The sequence below is a fragment of the Lissotriton helveticus genome, chromosome 3_2, assembly GCF_964261635.1.
Source record: "Lissotriton helveticus chromosome 3_2, aLisHel1.1, whole genome shotgun sequence".
In the NCBI taxonomy this organism is placed as follows: domain Eukaryota; kingdom Metazoa; phylum Chordata; class Amphibia; order Caudata; family Salamandridae; genus Lissotriton; species Lissotriton helveticus.
In genome coordinates this window covers 418,704,278-418,732,040 of record NC_136062.1, presented here as the reverse complement: position 1 = coordinate 418,732,040, position 27,763 = coordinate 418,704,278, and positions in this window count along the sequence as shown.

Sequence of the window (27,763 nt, the reverse complement as noted above, 5' to 3'; positions counted from 1 at the left end):
GGAGTGGGAATAGTAATTTTTACCCACCCGCTATCCAACGCTTTCCCTACTGTTGCACTCACTGGAGTGGGAATAGTAATTTTTACCCACCCGCTATCCAACGCTTTCCCTATTGTTGCACTCTCTGGAGTGGGAATAGTAATTTTTCACCCTACGCTATCCAACTGTTTCCCTACTGATGCACTCTTTAGAGTTGAAATAGTAATTTTACCCCTATGCTATCCAAAGATTTCCCTACTGTTGCACCCTCTGGAGTTGGAATAGTAATTTTTACCCGTACGCTATCCAACGCTTTCCCTATTGTTGCACGCACTGGAGTGGGAATAGTAATTTTTACCCATCCGCTATCCAACGCTTTTCCTACTGTTGCAATCTCTGGAGTGGGAATAGTAATTTTCCCCCTACGCTATCCAACGCTTTCCCTACTATTGCAGTTACTGGAGTGGGAATAGTAATTTTTACCCACCTGCTATCCAACACTTTCCCTACTGTTGCACCCTTTGGAGTTTGAATAGTAATTTTTACCCTTACGCTATCCAATATTATTTATATTTATTTATGTATTTAATATGTTACATAATGTTGTATTTAATTAATTTTTAAAATATTGAAAGTATATTTAATTGTTGTTATTTATTAAATATAATTATGTATTATTATTTATGTTATTATTTTATGAGTGTTGATGTATTTTTAATTTATAGTATTTGTTAATATTTTTAATTCATTTAATAAATATATATATATCTTAATTAAGTATATATTATGTATTGTATGTTTAATTTTAATTAAATGTTTAATATTAAATATGTATCATGTATTCATTTTAAACATTATAACAAATGTTTAAATACGTATAAATTATATATAAGTATTTTTTATTTAATGTAACTTTTTTTTTTTTACTGGAAAAAAAACGATATTTTTAATTACGGTATTTTTAACATCGATATTTTATTTTCGATATTTTTCTACTTACCATGTTGTAGATAGGGTGTCGATATACTTGCCTTTCGATATTGCAGCGCCGATATTTTGTCTGTCGATATTTGCATTCTCGATATTCTGTCATAGTTTCACTCACGCATACATTCACTGAGACACCTAATCACTCACTCACTTATGCAGTCAGTCATGTGCATACTGAGTCATCCATCCATCCGTCCAACCCACTGATTCACCAATACACCTTGGTATATATATTTAACACTCATAAACTTCTAAAAAACATGCACATTCACTGGAACCAGCGCTTAGGAAGACCGCTGCGTAGGACTTACAGGAGGTACCAGGAGGACTTCTTGATCCCCCAGGTCCCTCAGGAATAAAGTGGACTTCATCCCGCAACCAGTAGTGCGCCACGAGGTGTGTTTGCAGAATAGTGGAGAAAGGGAGGCGTGGCCTCTGAAAAAACTCTAAGCAATCCCAATGCGTGGGACTTACTGGAGGTAACGGAGATGTAGTTCGCCCCCAAGGACACCCTTGGGGGCCAACTACTCCTATTACCTCCAGTAAGTCCCACACCGCAGGATTCCTGAATTATGATACCAGGCTTTGCCCATTTTATCTGCAACTCTGCAAATGCACCTCCTGGCACGCTCTTGATTGGGGGACAAAGGGGCCTTAGGGACCAACTAGCCTGGCTGTTACCTCCAATAAGCCCCACACAGTGGGATTGCTGAGAGGTGCTCACAGGCCATGCCCCCTTTCTTCACCACTCAGCAAATGCGCCTCCTGGCGCGCTCTTGGTTGAGGGATGAAGTCTCCTTGCATCTTGAGGGTCTAGGGGACCCAACTAGCCCTCCTGTTACCACCAGTGGGGGATGGAGTCCACTTTAGTCCTGAGGTACTCAGGATACAAGGGGACCTCATCGCCCTACTAGCAGTGGGCTAAGAGGCACGATTGCAGAGTGGTGAAGAAAGTGGCATGGCCTCCGACAACCTCTCAGCAAATCCACTGACACTGGGACTTACTGGCGGTACCTGGTGGGCTAGTTGGCCCCTAAGGACCATCAGCAGTGTTGGGGACTTCATACCCGAACCAAGAGCACATCAGGAGGCGCATTTGCAGAGTATTGCAGAAAGGGGGCGGGCCTCTGGGGAGTTACCAGCTCCTATATATTTTTTTTTTAATTTAAGAAAGGGGGTTGTGTGGCCACCCTTCCATTGCACTTTTGAGCCCCAGGGACTCCATCACCCAGAGCCTGTCCCATTTTATTTTTTATATAAAAAGAGAAGAGGCTGCATGGCCCCCTCCCGAGACTCATATCTGTCCTAGGGACCCCATACCCCCGGGGCTGGGCCTTTCAATACTTTTGTTATTATAACTAAAGGGAAGGATGCCGTGTGGCCCCCCTACCCAGGTTGATTTCGGCCCCGGTAACACCATCCCCCAAAATCGCACCCAATTATTTAATAATAAATGTTTTTTAAGGGAGGGGGGCCAAGCGGCCCCCCTCTCCCAGGCCATTTTCAGCCCCAGGGATCCCATCCCCTGGGGCTTTGCCATTTCTAATTAATTTTTTTAAATGAAGGGAGCCCTATGGACCCTGTGGTCCCTGCCGGCTTCCCACCTCCTCCGGGAGCCGGCATTGCTTTTCGGCAAAGGGAGCTGCTAACATGCAGCTAGCTCCCTTTGCCCAAAAGCAATTATTATTATTAGTATTATGAAAGCTCCTGAGGCGTGAGCAGGGAGAGGAAAAGCACAGTCAGTGATTGGCCTGTATTTTAATTGTTTTTTTGCACGATTTACATCTTTCAAATCCGGGAAAACATCCCGAAAATCGCCGTTTTTAAAATTGCACTTTGGAGGGGATTGAGACCGGATTATTTTAAATGTACAACTTACTAGGTGTTGGGGATCATGAGGGCTTCCTTTGTGTAAATCAGACACTGAAGTGGAGTGATTAGACTCGAGCAACTACCCGGACGGACGCCATTTTGAGGTGGTCCAGGGTCAGCGCTCTAGCCTTCCACCCCGGAGACAGGCTAAAACGAAGGCGCGCCAAAGGCAAGCCCATCTGCGCCCGTCCGCGTCTGGCCCGCGTCTGGCCCGCGCCTAGCGCCAGGACCCCTGGTTGTGATACAAGTAGGAATTTGTCCATCATTACTTATGATGCAGAAACACTAAAAAAGCTAAACGTCGCAGGGAGAACAACCAACTGTATTATTCTAGAAATTGAGAAGGGATTACCGACAACCCTCCAGCCCTCCACAGGGCTTGGTCGCCCCACTCACTGCTGCCGCTCCTGCCTGCCTTTGCCGCCTCCTGCCTGTAGATTCCTACGCTCGCTGCCCGCTGCTCCTGGGAATTTCCCGCTGCTCCTGGGAATTTCCCGCTGCTCCTGGGAATTTCCTGCTGCCCGCTGCTTCTTGGAATTTCCCGCCGCTGCCTCCCTGCGGCCCCGCCCCCCTGTGATTCCATTCGCCGCCCCACTCCCGCCACCCAGCTGCTCCTCCCTCCCGGCTCCTTACTTATGACGCCCCCAGAGCGACCGCGCAGCGGACGCGCGCAGCGGGAGCGCCGAAGGTGCGCCAAAGGTAAGCTCGTCTGCGCCGTCCGCGCCTGGCCCGCGCCCAGCGCCAGGACCCCTGGCCCTCCCCACCGAGGCAAGACGACCCGACTGACCTACGACGCCGCCACTCTCAACGCACTCAATGCCGGCCGGACCCACGCCTGCTGCCGAGCCACCACGAGACGCACCCATGGACCCTTCACCTGCTGCACCTGCAAGTTCACCTGTCTCCGAACCTGCCCCGCACCCGCCAAGACAAACACCAGTAGCAACCACCTCAAGTGCATCCTGATCAGCACCCTCTCCATCCACAGACACGCCGTGGAACTCTGGAACCTCCTCGACGCTACATCACCGGACATCGCCTTCCTCATGGAAACCTGCATGAACGCCTCCTCTGCACCTGACATCGCCATCGCCATCCCGGACGGGTACAAGATCATCAGGAGGGACCGCATGAACCAGACCGGAGGTGGCATCGCCATCGTCCACAGGAACACCATCCGCATCACGACCGACGCCAACGACTCCTTCGCCGCAGCCGAACATCTCCACTTCCAGATTCACACCGACCCTAAGACGACCCTCAGAGGCACCCTCGTCTACAGACCCCCGGGACCACGCACACAATTCAGCGAAGACATCACAGACTTCATCAGCCCGCACGCCCTCCCCTCCACCGACTACATCCTCCTCGGGGACCTCAACTTCCACCTGGAGAACAACAAGGACCGCAACACCACCACCCTGCTGGAAAACCTCGCCAACCTCGGACTCAAGCAACTGGTCAACACCCCCACCCAATACGCCGGCCACACGCTTGATCCCGTCTTCTCTTCCAGCAAATACATCACCTTCAGCCACGCCACCGGACTCCACTGGACCGACCACAACTGCGTCCACTTCAGCTTCAAAAGATCCAAGACCCACCACCACCCGCAACAGGTACCTCACAGGAATTGGAGCAAGATCACCGCAGACCAGCTCACCACCTCCCTCAGCCAGAGCCCACCCGCCAACACAACGGACCCCAACGAAGCAGCCCGCAACTTCACACAGCGGCTGACCGCCTGCGCCGACCACCTCGCGCCACTAAAGAACCCTCCCAGCAGACCCAGAAGCAAGAAGGCATCCTGGTTCACCGACGACCTCAAGGACTCCAAGAAGACCTGCCGCACCCTCGAGAAAGCCTGGCTCCTCGACCGGACCACCGACAACATGACCGCCCTCAAACACGCTACCCGCAAGCACCACCAGCTCATCCTCACCACCGAGAAGAAATCCCTGAAGGAACGACTGGACAACAACACCCATGACAGCAAAGAGCTCTTCACTATCGTCAAGGAGTTCTCCAACCCCAGCACCGGCACCAACGACATCACTCCGTCACAAGACCTCTGCGACTCCCTCCCCTCGTTCTTCCACCGCAAGATCGCCGACATCCACAACAGCTTCGGCGCCCCACCCACGCACCCAACCGTCGAACCAACGCCCCCCACCGCCACCCTTCGCACCTGGACCACGGTGACCACCGAAGACACAGCCCGCACGATGAGCACCATCCACTCCGGATCACCGACCGACCCCTGCCCACACCACGTCTTCAACAAGGCCGACCACACCATCGCACCCCAACTCCGGAACATCATCAACACCTCCTTCAACACCGCCACCTTCCCGGAGAGCTGGAAGCACGCCGAGATCAGCGCCCTCCTGAAGAAACCTACAGCGGACCCCACCGATCTCAAAAACTTCCGCCCTAGCTCGCTCCTCCCTTTTCCTGCTAAAGTCATCGAGAAGATCGTCAACAGACAGCTGACCGCCTTCCTCGAGACGAACGGATCCCTCGACCCCTCGCAGTCCGGCTTCAGAGCCAACCACAGCACCGAGACCGCTCTCATCGCAGCCACCAACGACATCCGGACCCTGCTCGACAAGGGGGAAACAGTGGCCCTCATCCTCCTGGACCTCTCCGCTGCGTTTGACACGGTCTGCCACCGCACCCTAGTCCAGCGCCTCAGCAACATCGGTATCCAAGAGAAGGCACTGGAGTGGATCATCTCGTTCCTCGCCGGAAGAACACAAAGAGTCCGCCTCCCCCCGTTTCGCTCCGAGGCCACCGAAGTCATCTGCGGCGTCCCGCAAGGATCTTCACTCAGCCCCACCCTCTTCAACATCTACATGAAACCTCTCGCAGCCATTGCACGCCAGCACAACCTCAACATCATCTCTTACGCCGACGACACCCAGCTGATCCTCTCCCTCACCAGAGACCCCGACACCGCCAGAACCTGCCTACACGAAGGGATGAAAGACGTCGCCGAGTGGATGAAGGACAGCCGCCTGAAACTGAACTCGGACAAGACGGAAGTCCTCATCCTGGGATCTTCGCCCTCCGCCTGGGACGACTCCTGGTGGCCCCCAGCCCTGGGCACCGCACCCAAGCCAACCGACCACGCACGCAACCTGGGCTTCATCCTGGACCCCTCCCTCTCGATGACCAGACAAGTCAACTCCGTCTCCTCATCGTGCTTCAACACCCTGCGTATGCTTCGCAAGATCTTCCGCTGGATCCCGACCGAGACCAGGAAGACTGTCACCCAGGCACTCGTCACCAGCCGACTGGACTACGGAAACGCCCTCTACGCCGGAACCACAGCCAAGCTACAGAAAAGACTCCAGCGCATCCAGAACGCCTCCGCCCGACTCATCCTGGATGTCCCCCGACGCAGCCACATCTCCAGCCACCTGAGGAACCTGCACTGGCTCCCAGTCGACAAGAGGATCACGTTCCGGCTCCTCACCCACACACACAAGTCTCTCCACGACCTGGGCCCCAAGTACCTCAACGACCGCCTGACCTTCTACACGCCCACCCGCCAGCTACGGTCCACCAGCCTCGCCCTCGCAGCCGTACCACGCATCCGAAGAGCCACCGCCAGAGGAAGATCCTTCTCTTACCTGGCTGCCAAGACTTGGAACTCCCTCCCCATCCACCTACGGCTGACCCAGGACCATCTCGCCTTCAGGAAACAACTCAAGACCTGGCTGTTCGAGCAGTAGCATACCCCTCCCCCCAAGCACCTTGAGACCCTCCCGGGTGAGTAGTGTGCTATACAAATGGCATGATTGATTGATTGATTGATTGACAAGCCCCTGTGCCTGCCCAAATTGCAAAAGACCTATTCCAGCCATTCAAATGTCTCTTGTTCAGACCTTATTAAATAATAATAAAGGAGATGGGGAGGGAGGAGTGGAAAACCTGAGTTGCCTCCTCCTGAATGCCAGGTCACTGGTTAAACATAGTCTTGAATGCGCTGAGCTAATTCAGGATGGAAACATTAAAATTGCCTTCGTGAGAGAGTCATGGACAGACGCGGCCTCTGGTCCGGACTTAGTTAAGGCCACCCCACCAGGGTATCTTAGTTACACAAGGGATAGACCTCTGAGAAGAGGAGGAGGTTTAGCTGTAATATATCATAATTCCCTTAATGTCTATTTTCAACCCTTAATATTGGACAGGTGTGAAGCGTTGGCATTTAACTTTACCCTTCTTAATCACCACTCCTTTAGAGGATGCTTAGTGTATAGACCGCCTGGTCCCAAAATCACTTTTCTTAGTTCTGTGGGTAGTATATTGGAGGAAGGTTTGTGCACAAATGCCTTTACAGTACGAGAGAAGTGTTGCTCAATGGTTAGAGCGGCAGACCCTGATGCAGAGGTCTGGCCGGGACCAGGGTTCAATTCATGCCTTGGCTGTCTTGGCGGATCTTGGGCTCATAATTCTTCGGACCTGATTTCTCGCCTCGGTGCCTACTCTAAGCATGGGTCCCACGCTGCAACTCTGGCAATAGCTTGCTTAGTCTCCACAACGGCCCCCTGCAGTGCTAGGGATGCCTGATTGCACCCTGGGGATGCCCAGGAGTGGACATTTCACGGGGTAAAACCAGGAAGGGTTCCCTAGCGGTATGAGTACAGCGCCAGGACACTCAGGAGTATCAGTGCGCTTTACAAGTACGGCTACATTTACATTTACTGGGGGATTTTAACTTTCATTTGGAAAACCAGATGGATGCTGATACTAAAGCATTAATTGAGCTGATGGATGGTGCGGACAGAAAACAATTGGTGAAGGGACCTACTCACAATGTGTGCCACACCTTGGATGGTATTTTTTCTAACCACCCAACCTTAGAGTTTACAAAAGCCATACCAGTTACTTGGTCAGTTCATATGGTAGTTTTGTTTTCTATTTCATTGATTGTTTAAATCTGCCAGGTCCTGCAGGGCCTAGAATAAAATAGATGGAGGAGCGTTTGAGGACCTTTTGGTTTCCTCTAAACAGGCACTCCCTCTAGAGGTTGAGGCAGCGGCGGGGGCCTATACAAGGTGGATTGAAAAGGCCTGTGCCAACCTTGCTCCACCCAAAACTCTGCCCCCCAGCCAGGTCCCAGCCCTCTGCACCCTGGTTCTCAGAGGCACTTAGGGAGCAGAAACTAGGGTGTAAAAGACTGGAAAGGGTTTGGTGCAAAGACTACAAGGAATCGGATAAAAGGTTACTCAAATATAGCCTGGTACTCTATAAAAAATCGGTGTTGGTGGCAAAACAAGAATACTTCACCAAACGCATCAGCCTGGCCAAAAACTCGGCGAAAGAATTGTTTAGAACGGTCTCCTGTCTGGCTGCCCCAGCACCGGCGGTCACACCCGCTAGCCTCGAGATATGTGAGGAACTAGCCAAATTTTTCTCCGATAAAGTCGAGACTATGTTCAAGGCCTTCACGGGTTTAGACACAGTGAACTGTCCAGCGAATACTCCAGTAAATACAGTGGAGGCTAGCGGAGGGGCAAAACTTGAGTGTTTCTCGCCGGTAAATGTTGAAGGAATAATGGGCTTGCTTCAAGTGACAAGGTCAGGCCCTCCATCAGATCCATGCTTGGTGGCTGTGATTAAGCTGGCCCCAGTTCCTATAGTTACATCACTGGTAGCCCTGTTTAATAATATGTTCAGGACAGGAGATTTTCCCTCATGCTGGAAACTAGCCTCAATTCTGCCCTTATTAAAAAAAAACTAATCTGGATATCTGTGATCCGAATAATTACCGCCCTATAGCGAGACTCCCCTTACCAGCCAAATTAATAGAAAAGGTGATGAATCTCCAATTGAGCTCGTTCCTTTTGGCTACTCAGGCACTGGACCGGTCACAACACGGTTTTAGAGCCAGCCATATCACAGAATCCGCGCTAATTAAAACGACGGAAGAGATCATAGCAGTGACCGATGCTGGGGGTAGGGCCGCGTTGGTACTGTTAGACCTCTCTGCGGCCTTCGATAAGGTCCACCACATGATACTGTTGGACCGTTTGAAGGCCTGTGGAGTACAAGGAAATGCATTTAACATCCTAAAGGCATTCCTTTCCGACAGAGTTCAGAGTGTGGCGCTGGGCGGATTTGAATCTAAACCCTTCATTCTGCCCTGCGGGGTTCCTCAGGCCTCGTCCTTAAGCCCCACTCTGTTCAAACTATACGTTAGCTCTCTGGCCCCAGTAATTCGGGCATTTGGCTTTGAACTTACCTCCTACGCTGACGACACCCAGATTGTGGTGTCACTGTTGCCAGGGTAGGAGGAGGGTGTAGCCAGGCAATTTCAGGACTGCATTCTGGCAGTTGGAAGTTGGACGGCTGCAAACTGCCTTAAATTGAATTCGGCCAAAACGGAAGCCATAGTGTTTGGCTCAAATGTCAACTTTTGGAGTCCAAACTGGTGGCCTGAGCAGATGGGGAATGCCCCCACCCCTGTGCCTAAAGTTAAGAACCAAGGGGTGCTGATCGATGACCAGCTTACCTTCCGACCGCAGGTCAATACACTGTCTTCCTCCTTTTCCTTTTTGCTCAAAACCATCCGAAAGATTCTGCCATTTATTCCAGATAGTGGAAAAAACCAGTAATTACTACGCTGGTATTATCTCGGCTGGATTACTGTAAAAGTCTGTTTCTTAATGCACAACAGGGCATTCTAAACAAATTACAGGTCCTACAAAATGAGGCAGCTCGGCTCATTACGGGCCTCCCAAAGTATGCCCCCATTTCCCAGGAGCTAGCTAAACTGCACTGGCTCCCGGTACGAAAGCGGATCTTGTTTAACTCACTTTGCCTGGTCTTTAAGGCCTTGCATGGCCATGGGCCAGCATTTCTCCAACAGTATTTTTACTGGTATCTCCCGACAAGGCCCCTTAGATCTGCTAACGCTGGGCGGATTGCAGTCCCTCGCTTTAGGAAAGTACGGTGGGGAGGCAGTAGCTTTGTGCTGGGAGCCTCCAAGGCCTGAAATGCCCTAACCCAGGCTCTTAGAAAGATGACGGACCTCATGACCTTCAGGAGAGCCCTTAAGACCTGGCTGTTTACTAATTAAGTCTTAATCGATTGTGCCTAGTGAGTTTTCAGAGCGCCAGGACACCCACGGGTAACAGAGCGCTGTACAAATGTCAAATAAATAAATAAAATAAATAAAGTATTATTATGGGTTTTGTATAGCGCATAGCTGCGCAAAGGCTTCCCAGCGCCAGGAGACCGATCACAGAGAGAGGTTAGAGGAAGACTAATTATACTGCTAGAAGAGCCAGGTTTTGATCGATTTCTGGAAGGTAGCTTCTGTTTCCAGCAATCTTGATTCACATGGGAGAGAATTTCACAGCTTGGGAGCCAGATGCGCAAAGGATCAGCTCCCCATCTGGCTCTCCTAATTCTGGTGGTTTTTAGTAGCCGTTCAGAACAGGACCTGAGGTTTCTGTTTGCGACATAAAGGGTCATTAGGTCTCTGATTTTACTGGGACCCTTGTTATGTAAGCCTCTATGTATCATACATTGTGCCTTGAACTTGATTCTAGCCTCAATCGGGAGCCAGTGTAAAGCTTTTAGATGCTTTCCAAATGATTCCTGTATTGCGACCTTACAGAGCAGTCTTGCTGCCGCATTGTGGACCACTTGGAGTCCTTTGATGACATATTTTGGAGCCCCCAGGAAGGTGGTCACATCCCACTTTCTATAGTCTAAGTGGGATGTGACCAGGAAATTGATTACTGTCCAATTCTGCTTTGCTTCATGGAAGCGAAAGCATTTTCAGTGCTCTTGCTTCCATGAAGCGCAGCAGTGTTTGCTATGGCATAGCACATTGCAATGTACTGGGCGTGGGCACCCAAGGAGATTGCTGCTGCAGGCCCTAGGGGGTGGTTGTCCCCAGATCCATGGAGGGCTCCGGGAAGGGGGCCAGAACAGCCCCCCTCTCGTCATCTGTGTAGCTCCGGGAGGTGGTGGTCCCCAGGGCTGAGGGTCCGCAAGAGACCCACGGCATTCAATTAATTGGCGCCATGGGGAGGGGTTGGTCCTTGTGGCTGTGTGAGGGGCACACACCTATAGTGCTTGGGCTCAAGCCCTATATCTATAGATATCTATAGATATAGGGCTTGAGCCCAAGCACTATAGGCGTGTATATATATATAGATCTCAGAGTTATCTTTAAAGGAGAAGCTGGAGGACATTTTGGTTGGTGGTTTTATAAATATAGTAAGAAAAAACAAGGAAAATGTACCTTGGACAATAGAAAATACAAATAGGCAGACCTCCATGAGTTTACTGCAATCAACTAATCTGTTTGCAATACCGGTGACCTCACCAGCATCAGTCCCATTGAACTAGTTTTCCCCTACAATAGGGCTTGTTTCATAAATAGGTTTTGTTATATATGTAAACACAAAAAAAACAAATACATGCATTGTAGCATTTTTATAGTGCTTTCTGTATCTCTTGTCATGACCACAATGCTCTCTTCAAGTGGGCGGCCTGGGGTACCCAATCTCCCAGTGCAAAAAGTCAAAGATACAGAAAGGTGTTGATTGTGGTGTCAACGAAGTGACTGATTTAGAATTCAGAGGATGGGTTACTCCATCACAAATGTGACGCGTATCCTGTCTGCTGTATCACAGGTGTGCTAACGTACTTGTAATACAGGAATGGGGTATCAGTCACATTTGTGATGGAGTAACCTGTCCGCCAAACTCCAAATCAGGCCTTAAGGCAGAATTTTTGTGTTGTGCATGACACCCAGAGAGCGTGCTCCAAACTTGTCATAGCAGCATGTGTAGCATGAACTATGTAACCTCAGTGGCGACCCCTGGTGCTACCGCTGGGGAAATAAAGGAGTCATTTAACTATATGTATGTAACTTCATGTTACCTATAATTTCTCTTAACTGGTGGTGTGATATGCATGTCCGGTAAGGTGGCACAGCGGCTTCTCTCTGGTGTCAATCAGAACATGTCATAGTTTCATCTGTGTATCAGTGCACTGGTCAACAGTCATGTACAACTGTTTTTTGTGCTTTGACAGGGGCAACTACAGGCCTAGTCACTCTTTTAGTGCATGTGACACTGCAGTGAGGTCCATACCTAAATCCATTTGACGATGGTTGGACGTGTACCTAAAGCTCGCTTAGCATCACGCTTACTACACAGTCTGCACAGCTCCAGGCTCCAGTGTGATGGGAGGATGCACAGCAGCACCCACTCACATTCAGAAGGGGCTGGTCCCCTGTATCTTTGGGAAAATGGTGATGGCAGATGCCATAAAGCACAGGGGGATAGACTTTGCACAGCCCTTGTGTGGAATACTTTTGTATCTCGATTTACGCTTACCGGGGGCTCGAGCCTAGGGGTGGGTGGAATTTGCGTAGTCGCTCTACGCAAAGCTGCGCGACACGGTAAAAAATCTCTGCGAGCACGCAAAAGTTCCGTAAATCCAAAAATTGCTTGTTCCGCCCGTTCACAATGCTTTTTTCCTGTTTGCGAATGCTGTTTGCATGCTAGGGGAGAAATATCTCGTGAACACGCATTTTGAAAGCGCAAATAAGCAAAAATTTCCATGAAGCCGTGGATGTCGGAATGTTTGGCAATTTCACGTTCGCAGCAGAACGCGAAATTACCTAAATGTCGGAAATTCCGCGCACGGAACGGATTTACCACCCAGGCCTACTCAAGCCCAAATAATGTGTTTCATGAAATTCCCAGAACTATGCCTGGAGAACTGCAGGGGTGCAGCTTTCCAGGCGCACTTCTGGGAATTTTATAAAAATTGTATAGGTGAAACGTAAATCTCTGCCAGTAATTTTTGTAGTGCTTTTACGTGAATAGTAGCCTATAATGTGATTTTGTTCTTGTTTTCTATTAAAAAAAACACCTAGAGAAATATGATTAATCTGGAATGAATACATCACACTGTCATCACAGTCACCAATAACGAACTGTGCTCACGATGTAGGGTGTGCTCAATATAATGGATTTCACCGCCTCGAATATGCTGTCTCTAAAAAGTCATTTCCGTCAATATATGCTGCAGTATTAAACACATTTTCAATAGTGTGAACGCTTAGGGTCATCCAAAATTAATAACCCACTCTAAGTGCATTAACGCGGGGTGAATGGATATTCTGATAATAACCCCGGTACCTTCCAGCTCACAATGCCTGAGGGATTGGAGGGGACCCAGGCTAGCAAAAGGCCGGGGAATGCACTTTAACTGGGTCATTAAATGTGGATGAACCATTGGTAGAGTCCCATTCACATACTCGAGTCGAAACAGCCTTACAACCTGTTAAAACATCTGTGAACGAAAAAAGCCCTGTGTGTATTTTAAGCTTTTTGTTACTGTGGCTACAGAGACATAGCAACACTTACAAATCTCATGAAAAAATCCATGGATTAAATGAAAAGGAAACAATTTCAGGATGGCCTTGTCGTAGTAATAGTCATTGCACAAACTGTAAGAGCACAGAATCACTCAGGGCTGTGATTTCATTCAGTTAATAGAACATGGAATGTAGAGTGGAGACTTCGTTCACGAAAAGAAAACGTATTGAGAAATCACTGCAGAATATATTTAGGGAAAGAAAATAAAGGAATGTTGAGGAAAATGAACTTAAAGCATTCCAATGATTGTCAAAAGGAGCATGCTTAAGGCAGTGCAGGGGCCTTGTAAATAAGGCCCTATCTCTGTAGATCCAGTTCTGGACGTGTTGCAAATGGGCAAGAGCAGTGAAGTACGCATGCCCAGATGCTAAGGGGAGATCATTCCGATGGGGAGATCAAAACAATGGTACACCGGCATCCTTATCCAGTGTACCAAGTTGAGGGGTCATGGGCAGTTGTAATACAGGGAGCACCTCTGTAACCTCCCCCGGAGATGGATAAACTACGGCACTCTTATCTTTTGACACCTTGGGGCAGATTTATGTTGCCTGACGCATCTCTGCAAATCAGCAGAGATGCGCCAGGAAAGATACGGCAGGCAAGTCTATTCTTGCGCCACCCATGGTGCGCCGCATTTACAATGCGGCGCACCATGGGGCAAAAACGGCACAGATGCGTCACGCATCTGTGCCGTAAAAGTGGCGCATTGCTGGAGTTGCGTCGCAAGCGCGACGCAGCTCCAGCAAGGCTCGGGAGTGCCCTATCTGTCCAATGCTACGTCAAGCCTTACGCCTGCTTCAAGCAGGCGCAGGGTTTTGACGCAGCATTGGCCTAAAAGTGACTGAGTGAAATCTTCTAGATTTCACTCAGCCACTTTTAGGAGGCGTTCCTGCGCAGGAACGCCCCCCCTCTGCGCAGGAACGCCTCCTTATGGCGCAGGTCTTTACAACGTGATGCATCTCCTAGATGCGTCACGTTTTAAATAGGGCGCATTGTTTGCGCCGCCATTGCGTCAAATAAAGTGACGCAATTGCGGCGCAAAGAGGCGCAAGGGGCTCATAAATCTGCCCCTTAGTCTTTTTCTAGTCTTGGGCTATAAAGTAAGTAAACTGGTTAACTGCGCATCGAGGGGTGACTCTAGTGAGTTGACTTTTAATGGGGAGGGTGAGCTCTTTTTGTGGCTCTGCTCAGGTCAAGATGATTGAGGCACTGACTTCAAAGATATTTTGCCCTTCTTTCTGCATTGGAACGTGGGTGGGAGATGTCCCTATCGCTACCTGACCTCATTATTAAGAGGCTTTTGTTGAATCAATCAGTGTATTTAGGGGATTATAAGAAGAGGTATCAGAGGAGAAGAGAAGAGGCACCGGTGGCAGCTTCTAGGAGTCTAGCTTGGAGTTACAGTAGCTTGGCGGTGGAGTGGAGTCTATGGTGGGCTCCTGTGAGCCTTGTTGTCCGTATGCCACTGGGCGCCGCAGTGTGGTAGGGTATATGCTGGGTTGCTGACTGGTATGCAGCCGAGAGTCTGTTTTGCTGGAGTATGATGAAACACTTGAGGCTGAGCGAGGTCTACCGGAACCATGCAAGCTGCACCCAGAGCTAGCTGGGCGGCATCTACGAGGTCTGGGGTACACCTTCAGCAGTGGTAGACTACAACCACCATTTTCCTGCTAAAATACTACCCTCACTGTAATTGAAACTGAATTGTAAATTCTTGTCAAAGTCTTGGGCAGCTGTTTTATCCTGAGCTGTTTGTAACAATAATAATAATATTGGTAGTTGTACTTTTTGAATGACCAATAGAAGTGCCAATGTATTGCTGCTGAAAAGGAAGAAAATCAAAGCAGATAATAGTGGGGATCAGTAAGAAGGAAGGAACAGAGTAGAGTTTGGAGAAATAAAGGTGATAAGAAAGTGAAGGAAAGGGAGATATTAGAAAAGAAGGAGATAGGAAGGAAGGTTGGAAGGAAGGAGCAGAGGAGAGAAGCATGGAGGAAGGAAGTATTGAAGAAAGTAAGGATGGAGGGAAGAAATGAGAGAGGATTGAGCGAAGGTAGAAGGAAACAAAGATAAATGGAATTGATGACATACAGGAGGAAATCTGGAATGAGGTTAAGTTGAAACAATTTATTTTCTACCTTTCCTTCCTTCAGTCTAGGACAAGGAACATCTTTGGAAAGAATTGAAATCCAATGGCAAAGAAAAACACCTGCATGACTCTATAAGACACACCGACAGAATGTTTCCACAGTTACAGCTGCAATGATTGGCCTTGATAATCTGGCATCTCACACAAACATTTGCAGGTTCCTTACAGTCTTGAAATCTATCAACTGCAAGATTCAACCTGCACTTCAGAGATAAGGTCAGGCAAAGACTAACACTCATTACATGGGCTTCCCCTGCAGATCATGCCTTTGGATAAGCATTGTACAATTCTCACCTTGTAATATATTTGTGCGAAATAAAGAAACAAAGGTCAATATTTTGCTTGAAATGTCTGAGATTTTTGACTTATGTGACTTGTCTCCTGCCTTGATCTCACTAAGCATCCCTGTTGGGATGTCTGTAGCTCAATTGTTTTTTTGTGTAGCGGTGTAGAATCTGTGTCTGCTAAGTCACAGGTACGACTCAAACGAAGTTTAAGCCAAGCTAAAGGTAAGAGAAAGCACAACAATCTGCGAGATGAGATCATCACAGCTTGGGGTCCTCAATCAAAACGAAAGTCACTGTTCAGGCTGATAAAATTGGAATGCATAGGGTTGCATCATATGAAAGAGGTGTTCAAAACCTAAATCACCCTTTGCTTGCAACCACATCCACATTGTCTACCAGGCTGCATCTCACATTCCCAATGCATCTCAGCTCGAACTTCCATTTCTTGGACAGCTGCCCATTGGGAAGATGCAGACAGATGCCAGGATGTATGAAGATCATTGTACCTACTTGGGCCTCATTTATGAAAAGTGACGCATCACTGGGCAAAAACAGCGATGCATCACTTTTCATAGAAGACATCCTTACGACACCATGGATGCGCCATATTTACAATACGGCGCTCATTGGCGAAAGTGTTTATACATTCGTCAGGAATTCTGACGTATCTGGTGGTGCAAAAATTACGCATTGCTATAGTGTATTGGAAAACTGATGCAACTGTAGCAATGTGTCATAACCCATGGGCAAGAGCCATGTGAAAAGTGAAGTACCAAAAATTATACCATAGAGCTATACTTACCAATAGCTCATATACCTGATTTACCAAGAAAAAGTCAGTCGGCAATGGAGAAGGTTCAATCATTTATTTTGCAAAAGAGTCCTATATAGGGGAGCCTCACTCTCGACACAGTCCTCAAAGGTGCACAGAGGAGACTGCTGGATTATATACAAGACAGTGCATATATACTTTCAGCATACCTCATGAAACCCCGTACATGGAAAAGTACCACTTCTTGTGAAGCCAGCAGGAAACCCCATATAAGGCACAACTGAATGATTCGAAACTCAGCTCAAGTTATTCCGTGGTTAGGTCAGTAAAGGTGCCTCCCTTTCGTTCTGGGGCACGGGAGTACAGGCATGGCGCCTACAAGAATGTGCTCATCCTACAAAAAAGACAGATGCGACCTTGAGTTTCCTTAGTTAGAATCAATGGTCTGTTCATAGTCCAGGCAGACCTTTCAGGCTCTCCACTCAGTAGCATGTCACGTGTTTTCTTCACTAACGAAAGAGACACCAGGAAATGAAACCAAAATGGCGTCTGTTCATTCTAGGCCCGATTCTTAATGTATGCATAGTATAAGTGTATTTACAAGTGGTTTACCTAAGGCAGCGAGTTAATATATTGGATACATTAGGCCAACATTATGTGACATCGATTTTATATTCCTTCAAAAGACCTGCGTCGATACTTACTTCTGCTTCATGCAGGCGTAGGGACGTAAGGATTTTGACGCGGTCAAGTTGAAGAAGTGACATTGTGAAATCTCGTAAATTTCACTGCGCCACTTCTACGAGCCTTTTTTACGGGGGAAGGCCCACTCTGCATACATTATACCTGAAACAGGTATAATGTGGTGCGGGCCTTAGCAAAGTGGCGCATCTGCATAGATGCGTCACCTAGTAAATAAGGTACATTGTGGCACATTGATTACGCTGCCATAGTGTCACAAAAAAGTAACGCAACGGGAGCGCAATCCCTTCATTTAAATGTATTCGATGATTTTACACACACATTACGACAAAAGGTTTAAATAGTGCAAGGGCTTCATTTAGATATGCCAAGTGCGAGCCTATGTTTTTAGTGATGTGCACTCTTCACAGATAGCCTTTTACTCTATGTGGTTGTGTTGTAAAATAAGAATGTTCATGAGTAAAGGCTCATTTTTAAGGGGAGCATGTGTTTAATGTACTGAAATGTATCAGTTATACGTAACTGACCTAAGTATAACTTGCACTGCTATGATGCAAAGCTTATGACCTCACATATTATATCACTGATGACATCTGAAATCTCTGGCAGTGCAAGATAAACTTAGAGTGGTTAAGAATAATTCGTGAATTTCATTTTTTGTGGTTTTTGAAACATTCTTTTTTTATAATTAGAAGACCTATGTATAACGCGACTTAAAGCTGTGGGTCTTTACTGAATTTCCAATGTTTTTTTTACATAAGGTAAAACTACTACTTACTTACGTATAACTCCAGTTTAACCTTTGTTTTTTTTAGAATATTTACTTAGGTGAAAATCTCAATCATCACGTCACAATTCAAATGCAAACAAAAACCTTGAAATCCACCGGTTAAAACAAACATTGACAAAACAAGTAAGTCTCACTCATAATTGAACTACAGACCAGGTCTATGGCTTTGCCTGTGTATGTTTGTGCTTGTTTCCCTTTTGCTGCAACTGCACTTCTTTGATATGCACTGCTAGAGGAAATGTATCTTGCTAATCTACAGATAAGACTGGAGAGGTACAAAACAGGCAGAAAACAGACCCAATAATTATTTTGATAAATGACTTTCTACTACAAAATCGGGTAAAGCTGAAACATTTTCGGAGCACAATCATTCTTCACAGTAAAAACAGCAAATTGTTATCGAATCTGAAATCAAAGAAGTAGAAATAGATCACCCTTTGTTCTATTAGCAAGACGGGCTTAAGGGGTGGGGGTACATTTTTGTGACTGGTAAAAAGATACAATTCAGCAATTTTTAATGTTGTGTTTGTCTCTAGGGCAGTGCTTCTTCTTCTATGGGTAATACACGATGTGAGCTTCTTCAGTGTTTGATGCTGTTGATAAATACAGCATAGCACATCCCTGGAAGCGAGTTAGTGTAGTGAATGGATCTATGTTCACAACAACAGTATGCCAATATGGTATCCTCAATCCCTGGGTCATATTTTAGATAGCCCAGTCTATGCGAGTTAAGAGTTTTCAGTGAAAATCCTTCTCACTGTGCAGTGACTGCCTCCAGAGGAGGCAACAAAGACAAGTTTGAAGCTTGTCCACCAGCACCAGCACAGGAACCAAGCAGTACAAAACCTGCTGACAATGGCTACAAGATGTCAGGGTTCGCGGCGATTGCCGCTTCCGGCCATCCCCGCAGATGCACACACAGAATGCCGGAATACTCACTTCCGGGCGGAAGTTGAGTCCCGGTCTAGTCCTGGGCAGCAGACCTGGGAGCACAGAAGCACTTCCGGGGGAATCGCATAAACACCGCGTTTCCCGCCGGCTCTGTGCTTCGAATCCTTCCTGGATGCTCCTGTAACGCGGACGTGTTACCGGGGCCGAGACTCGTCAGTTACCTGCAGGACCACGCCGTGCTGGAGCGCTGTCTGTTTGTTCGTGCAAGTCATACTGAAACGCTGCGCAGGAGTGCTTGCTTGTTTTTCCTCTTGGTTTCTCCAGGACTGTACCTGTTTATTTTTCATTAACCCTTGCCGCGCAGGAGCGCTTTGAAATGGGTTAAAGGTTCTTTTGCACAGGAGTGCTTGTTTTGGGTTTGTTTCCATAAGACTTCGATTTCCCCACGCGCAGGAGCGCTACATGGGGTAATAGCTCTGCGAATAGGAGTATTGCTTAGTTTGTTTCCTTATCAGGGATGCCATAGGTGAATAACTACGTTCTATTCCCTGCTACACGCGCAGAAGCCCTTTGCTTTGCAGTTTTTGACTTGGTTCCTTTGTACCTGCGCAGGAGCGCTTTCTTTTGATTTGAGCTTGGGTGCAACGCGCAGGAGCGCCTCACCTGAGCTATCCTTATCCGGAGCTGAACTTGTCTGGGTACCACGATTCCGGAAGCATTGGTGAGTTCCTAGAGGAACACTAGTTCTGTGTGTGTCTTTGTGGGGTGGTTCTTTTCTGGTCTAGTTCCTTATCTGATCTGAATCCTTTCTGGTTTCCAGTTGACACCGGGACGTCCCGCCAGCTCCACACTATTGTTTAGCCTCTACACCCTGGCTCTCTTCCCTGCGTCCATCTCATCCCTGCTGGGTCTTACCTTCCACGAGGGTCAGGTGGGTACAGGGACGGGTGCTCTTGTCGTCTCTGCGGGATTACGTCACAAGCAGAGGTAAGTCTTGTGGGGCACCTGACAGAATTCGAAGCCCACGATAACCATTCCGCCCAGACGACATGGGCGACCCGGAGGTCACTCTGCAAGATATCGCCGGCATGCTGGCTGCCATGCAGACAGAGAACCTTGCTTTGCGCCATGACATAACAGCCCTACAGGGCCAAATGGCAGCTGAGGTCACCAGTCCTTGGGGTACCACTCCTAGCCCTAGAGTCAGACAAGAAGGCCTGTTGAGACAACCTACGTTTACTTTAGGGGGGTCCTCTGCCGCCACCAAGCAAGACACAGCCATTCAGGTTGTTACTCCCCATCCTGTGCAGTTAGCACCACCCGAACGCTTCTACGGTGACAGTACTAAGTACGGAATATTCATCCATCAATGTCAACTGCATTTCATGGCTAGGATAGCGGCCTTTCCCGATGATGCTTCCAAGGTCGCCTACATACTGTCTTACATGGGCAGGGATGCCGCTCAGTGGTCCATTTCCTTGGTAGAGAACGACGATCCCATGCTTAACCACCTGTCAACGTTCAAGGAAGCCATGCGGCGTATGTTCGTTCGCCATACCTTTGTGCAAGCCGCAGACAACGAGTTGCTCAGCCTAAGACAAGGCAACCAGGACTTGCTCCATTACATCACCATGTCTAGCAGGCTTGTTGTCGAGGCCCACTGGCCTGAGGATAAGAAAGTGTCGGTGTTCTATCGGGGGTTACGGGATGACCTGAAGGATCTCATCTCGCAGTATCCCGATCCGCCAGACGCTATTGGACCTTTCATCGACATGGTGGTGAAAAAGAACTTCCGACTACAAGAAAGAAAAACCGACAGGGGGAAAGGCAGCGACAACCGTTTCTTTCCCTTTGGGGACAAGGGCATCGAGAAAGCCAAAGAGGAATTAGCCCCCCAGGGTGAAGTGTCCGAACCCATGCAGATCGGTGGCATAAGAGGTCCCTTCACCAGTCAAGAAAGGGAAAAGAGGACGAAGCAGAACCAGTGCCTATATTGTGGCAAAAGCGGACACTTTGTGAGGGAATGCCCTGCGAAACCAGCGAAACCCCGAGGCAGAAGGCCGTATGCGTTGCCCATCAGCAAGGGCGACAAGACGGGAAACGAGACAACCCAGTAGACATGGGGATCCGTCCTCTGGGTTCTTCGTCTTGTACATCAGCGATCCCTGCAGTATACGACGGTAGTCATCACGTCGGCATGGAAGTGTCCTTACGGAATCTGGCGGGCAGGACTTGGATGGTGACCGCCATGCTGGATTCCGGTGCGACAGGCTGCTTTATTGATACAGCGTTTTCCCGTGCCCTGGGCATTGACACAGTGACGAAGGCCCAACCAGAACCCGTCAAGGCTGTTGATGGAACGGACCTGACTTCCGGCCCTATCAGACACCGAACAGAGAACATGTCTATGTCCTTTTCTAACAACCACACCGAGTCCATTAGTTTCGACGTCATCGACGCCCCTCAATTCAAGGTGGTTTTAGGATTGCCGTGGTTGGTGAAGCACAATCCCTGCATCGATTGGGTGACCAGAATCATCCATTTAGAGTCGGAACATTGCTGTAGCACCTGTTACGCGAAGGACGATCTACCAGGCGCTCGCTCCATACAAGCGCACTCGTTGCCAGTATAAGGCATGGGGAGGGTTTCCCAAGGAAACATACCGAAGGAATATTTGGACCTAGCAGAAGTGTTCAACAAGAAGGGAGCCAACACTCTGCCACCTCATCGGTCATTCGACTGCCGAATCGACCTGATCCCCGGCTCCACATTGCCTTGCAGCAGGATTTATTCACTCACGGTATAAAGGAGAACAGCGGTACCTTCCAGGGGTGCCTGGACAGAAAAAAGCCCTTTGCCTGTGCCATGATCATGTTCTCTCCGGCCATCCTGGTTACCACAAAACGCTCGATCTCGTACGGAGACGGTTCTGGTGGCCAACGATGGTGACCAACACAAGAAACCATGTGACAAACTGCGCTGTTTGTCTGCTAGGCAAGAACCAATCAGAACCGTCGGTTGGCCTGTTGCGTTCCATTCCTGTACCGCCGTATCCATGGCACACCATCTCCATGGATTTCGTGGTAGAGCTCCCGCTCACCAAGACTGGTCACACCACAGTTCTCACCATAGTGGACCACCTCTCCAAGATGGCGCATTTCGTACCCTTGACGAAATTGCCCACGGCGACCGAACTGGCCTTGATCTTCGTACAAGAGGTGGTTCGCCTCTATGGCATCCCGTCTGTGGTCATAACGGATCGGGGATCGCAATTTGTGTCCCGCTTCTGGAAGGAGGTATGCAGGATACTCGAGATGGACATTCGCCTATCCTCAGCGTACCACCCCCAGACCGATGGTCAGGCCGAAAGGACAAACCACACCATGGGGCAGTTCCTCCGCTGTTTGCTGATTACGGTCGAGAAGGAATGGTCCGAGGTGCTATGGATGGCGGAGTACGCGTACAATAACAGCAAGCATTCAGCCATCGGCATGTCCCCGTTCTTTTGCCTCCAAGTACGTCATTCCCGCACCACTGCCTGGGAGGTACCTCTGGATAGCTACCTGCCCACTGTGCGGTCCTATCATGAGTCACTGCGCGGGCTCTGGCAGCAGGCCCGGTTCGAGCTGGCCAAGGCGAAGGAAACCTACAAGGCGCATGCTGACGCTCATAGACAAAAGGAACCCGCTTATCGCATGGGTGATAGGGTGTGGCTTTCCATTCGGCACCTGAACGTGCACGAACCCAAGAAACTGTTGCCTCGTTTTGTGGGTCCCTTTGTCATCGAGAAGGTGGTCAACCCTGTGGCCATGAGGCAGTCGCTTCCTCCGCACATGAAAATCCATCCGGTCTTCCATGTCTCCCTTCTGCATGCAGTCCATTCTGGCGGCTCTGTTCCCTCTCCTCCTTCTCCGGTGGTGGTGGAGGGCCATGTTGAGTATGAGGTTAGGGCTATCTTGGGGTCTCGTCGTACCAGGGGCAAGCTCTTCTACCTGGTGGACTGGAAGGGGTACGGTCCCGATGAGCGGTCCTGGGAGCCCTTATCCCATGTGCGCCACGCTCCTGTTCTGGTTCGTGCCTTCCATCTGAGTCATCCTCTGAGCCCTCGCCCTGTCTCTCTTTTCTAATTTCCGGGGGTGTTGGGGGGTTCTGTTCTAGGGGGGGTGCTGTCCGGGTACGCGTCGATTGCCGCTTCTGGCCATCCCCGCAGATGCACACACAGAATGCCGGAATACTCACTTCCGGGCGGAAGTTGAGTCCCGGTCTAGTCCTGGGCAGCGGACCTAGGAGCACAGAAGCACTTCCGAGGGAATCGCATAAACAACGCGTTTCCCGCCGGCTCTGTGCTTCGAATCCTTCCTGGATGCTCCTGTAACGCGTACGTGTTACCGGGGCCAAGGCTCGTCAGTTAACTGCAGGGCCACGCCGCGCTGGAGCGCTGTCTGGTTGTTCGTGCAAGTTGCACTGAAACGCTGCGCAGGAGTGCTTGCTTGTTTTTCCTCTTGGTTTCTCCAGGACTGTACCTGTTTATTTTTCATTAACCCTTGTCGCGCAGGAGCGCTTTGAAAGGGGTTAAAGGTCCTTTTGCACAGGAGTGCTTGTTTTGGGTTTGTTTCCATAAGACTTCGATTTCCCCACGCGCAGGAGCGCTACATGGGGTAATAGCTCTGCGAATAGGAGTATTGCTTAGTTTGTTTCCTTATCAGGGATGCCATAGGTGAATAACTACGTTCTATTCCCTGCTACACGCGCAGAAGCGCTTTGCTTTCCAGTTTTTGACTTGGTTCCTTTGTACCTGCGCAGGAGCGCTTTCTTTTGATTTGAGCTTGGGTGCAACGCGCAGGAGCGCCTCACCTGAGCTATCCTTATCCGGAGCTGAACTTGTCTGGGTACCACGATTCCGGAAGCATTGGTGAGTTCCTAGAGGAACACTAGTTCTGTGTGTGTCTTTGTGGGGTGGTTCTTTTCTTGTCTAGTTCCTTATCTGATCTGAATCCTTTCTGGTTTCCAGTTGACACCGGGACGTCCCGCCAGATCCACACTATCATTTAGCCTTTACACCCTGGCTCTCTTCCCTGCGTCCATCTCATCCCTGCTGGGTCTTACCTTCCACGAGGGTCAGGTGGGTACAGGGACGGGTGCTCTTGTCGTCTCTGCGGGATTGCGTCACAAGCATAGGTAAGTCTTGTGGGGCACCTGACACAAGAGCTGCAAATCTTAATAGCTGTTTGTGGTCACAGAGTGCCCCAGTTTCATCAGTTGCTGTTACCCCGGACTAGAGCGTTTTATCGCATGCTATAGGTATGTCGAAGCATGTCTCATTGGAATGCTAGTGTGCTCTCGATGTTGAAGAAAGCAGAGGGAATTATCTCTTCTAGATGGGTGGGGGAGTAGTATTATAGCTAGCTGCAGCGACAAACCAGTGAAGAACACAATAAATATACGCAACCTTGCAGACTCATTCTAGCAAAGGCTACAGCCATCTTGAAATTATTTACATCACCCTGTTGGAAAGGGGGTTATTAGTAGTGGTAAATATGCATCTACCAGTGGCAATAAGGCCTCTAACACAGTCTAGGGCTCAGAATAGGTCCAAGATAATTATTCCCACGGGTAACCCTTGGTGGCTCGGCAGCTAGCAGACAGGCGTAACTTGAAACACCAATTCTGTAAATAATTAAGACACAACACACAAGAAGAAACCAGCATCAATTTTTAAAATAGGAAATATTTTCATCTTTAAAAAGAGACCAAAACGAAAAACATCCAATGTAGGAAACTGGAGATATGATTTTTTAAAAGATTTAGCACTACATAACAACCAACAGTGCCTATTCAGACATCTAGTAGTGTTAGACCAGACAAAGTCAAAGTTTCAGGCCAACCGCGATAGAGCCCTGCACAGCTATCCCTCGGAGTATGCCTTGGTCAAAGTTTTACCTTCAGACTTAGAAACTTTTCAGGAGCGTTTTCTGACGGGGTCTCTCGATGCTCTACATCAGTCTGGGTTCTGTGAGGGTTTGCTGGCTTGCTTTCCAGGGAGCTCCTGTTCAAATTCTGGAAGTTGGACCTCCGGAGCTTTTCAGTGGGACAAACCAGCAGGGCAGGTCGGCTCGTTGTTGAATGTTAGCGACTTGGCTCTCGTGGTTGAGTCGGTCCCCCGCTGGAGTTTTTATCCAAAGTTCTCCAAAGTTCTTCCTGAAGTTCCTCAAGGAGTCCCACAGTGGCCAAAACGCAATCCAAGGGTCTGAAATCTCCAAGCTGGTTCTTGAAAGTTTAGAACTTCAGTTTCCACAATTCCACTTGGACAAAAAACGTACACAGCCATTGGACGCACTCCAGGCTGGGAATTATTGATGGTCCACTCTGTTAACCTGTAGCTTGTGGGAAGTTCACACTATATCACTCTTGATGCATGTTAGATGCTCAAGGCTGTAGTTCCAGATTGTGCAGCAGGTTCAGTCAGTTAGAGTACAGAGCTTGGTTGCTGCAAATCAAACTTCCATCATGGGTCCTTCTTCTTCTCTTACTTTCAAGCAGCAGTTCTGAGAGGATTTGCCTCTCTTAGTTACTTATTTAGTGTTCTCTATGGTCAAGCAGGAGGGCATTCCTGTAGAAGGCAACAACCCAGAGCATGACCTCCTCCTCCAAACTGTGGTACAATGGTCTCACAGAAAGCACTATTCCTCTAAAATTCAATATGGCTAAAATCTCAACGGAGGAGCAAGAACTATTTAAACCAACATCCAGTAATGCTCATTTCCTTAGCTCACCTCCTCCTGACATCTGCAAAGTTCTTCCTTAAGTCTGCCATCTGGCTGGGTTCAGAGGGGATGGGGTTGATGGCCCTGGCTGTGTCTGTCATCTCCTTCTTCCATTGAAACTAATGTTTTTTGACCCCTCCCCCCTGCTCCGGCATTCCTGTGTAGCAGAACCCTCTCCTACCAGATAGCCTCTCTCCCCTGGTGCCACTTATAACTTCATAAAAGCAGCCTAGCTAATCCTCTTCACTCTGATCACAGACCACAGGAGACCACAGGAAGGCTGAATTGTGGCTTACAGACAGGAAAGTCTTTTTTTCTGTATAATTTCAGGATAAATTCAACAATACCATATTGTTGGATTTATCAATATCATTCTCCTAAGTCATTGAATGATATTTTTCGGTAATCCCTAGCTACAGTTATGAGTTCAAAAACGATTGCAATGTTAACCTATGTGGCTGAGGATCTACAATGGGGGAAATGAAATGTCTACTTTCTCCAACACCAGGGCCTAAATACCATATTTTATCAGGACCCTGCTTATAGCTTCATGACCCACCTCCCCTTGGATGGGACACCTCGGGAGACTTTGGTGGTTCTGAATATGCAAAAGTAATGTAGATAATTACTCCAGTGTTTCTAGCAAAAAATCAATTTGGGGAAGTTCTTTACTACAATGGGGGATGTGAATTGTGTAATTCTTCTATCACTAGGGCATAAAAAACATCTTTTATAAGGACCTGCTTTATAAGTGCCTGACCTCCCATCCCTGGGACACCTAGGGGAGACTCTGGGGGTACCTAACATGCCGAAATATTGTAGTGTATCACTTTTTAAGAGCCCCTGCCACCAAAGTCGAGTTTGTGAACTATGCCCATTAAAAAGCAGTGCTGCAACAATAAGCTGCCATGCCCTATTATACACTAGGGACATTGTTTTGATCCCCTTGCTCTATTATGTACTAGGGACCTATAGGGTAGGTCATGCCAATAATAGGGGTTCCCTAAAACAAAGTATACCCTTATGTGTGTGTGTGTTTTCTCTGTAACAGTGGGTGTTTTCAACTTAGCACTTGCACTGGGCCTGCCCAATAGAGCCCATGACACTCTCAAAGTCAGTAAAACCAGCATCCAGGGGTCTCAAATGGGGCATTGAATGGGGGGATACTGCAAACAGGTCCTGATGTTCAACACTACGTAATCATAGAGAGAGTTGATTTTGGTAGGATGGCCTTAGCCTTCTGGTCATGTCACATGGCACTAATTAGCAACTCTGCTACATAATTACATGTGCATCCATGAAGATCCTTGTATAAGAGGCTCAGGATTATATTCGATATATGTGCTCTTTTGAGCCTGAAAATAAATTTGACCAGTACGTTACGTTAAACGTTACGTTACGTTAAAATATTTGTACCGCGCACTTACACCAACGGTTTCTTGGCGCTCCAGTAGAGCTCATTGAAAGCAACCGCAGTAAACAAAGTAGAAAGAAACACTCAGAGCACAAGAAATATAAGAAATAGATAGAATTCCATCAAGAAGGCAATGCTTGGAGAACATTATATGAGCAACTGCCAGACCAATGATTACTTTGAATCACATATAACTCTTTGCACACAAACCATACGTGTAGTCCTCTGAAAATGGAAGAAGAGTTTGCATACAAATGAATGGTCGCATTGTGGTCATTCCATAAACAAATGGGCTTGCTTGATCTATCCATAAATATTTGTAGCTGAGTTCATACTATTGCTAGATGTGCATAAATCCATACCACCCCAACAAATTTCCAAATGTAAACATGATAATCTGGCACCGGTGTGCAGCCTAGATTTCTGTCTAGATTTGCCTTGCTATTGCATACCTGCAAGGATGGTTGTGAGTGGAGCAACATAGCTGCTGGGGACATTAAAAATATAGTGAGAATGCTGGAAAGGCCACAGTTCCATCTGGTGCATTATTTTAAGGGTGGAACGTAAACCAATTGTCTGACATTTTGTCAGCTCTGCTGGATATTTCTAACTTGTTTTTATGCCTTTGTTAAAAATTGAGTGAGTTAAAAATACTGCGTAGGCTGTTATCTCCAGATTTTGAGTAATTCTTTTCATTATCTTCTTAAAAACAGATTGTGTCAGGTAATAAGAAGTGAT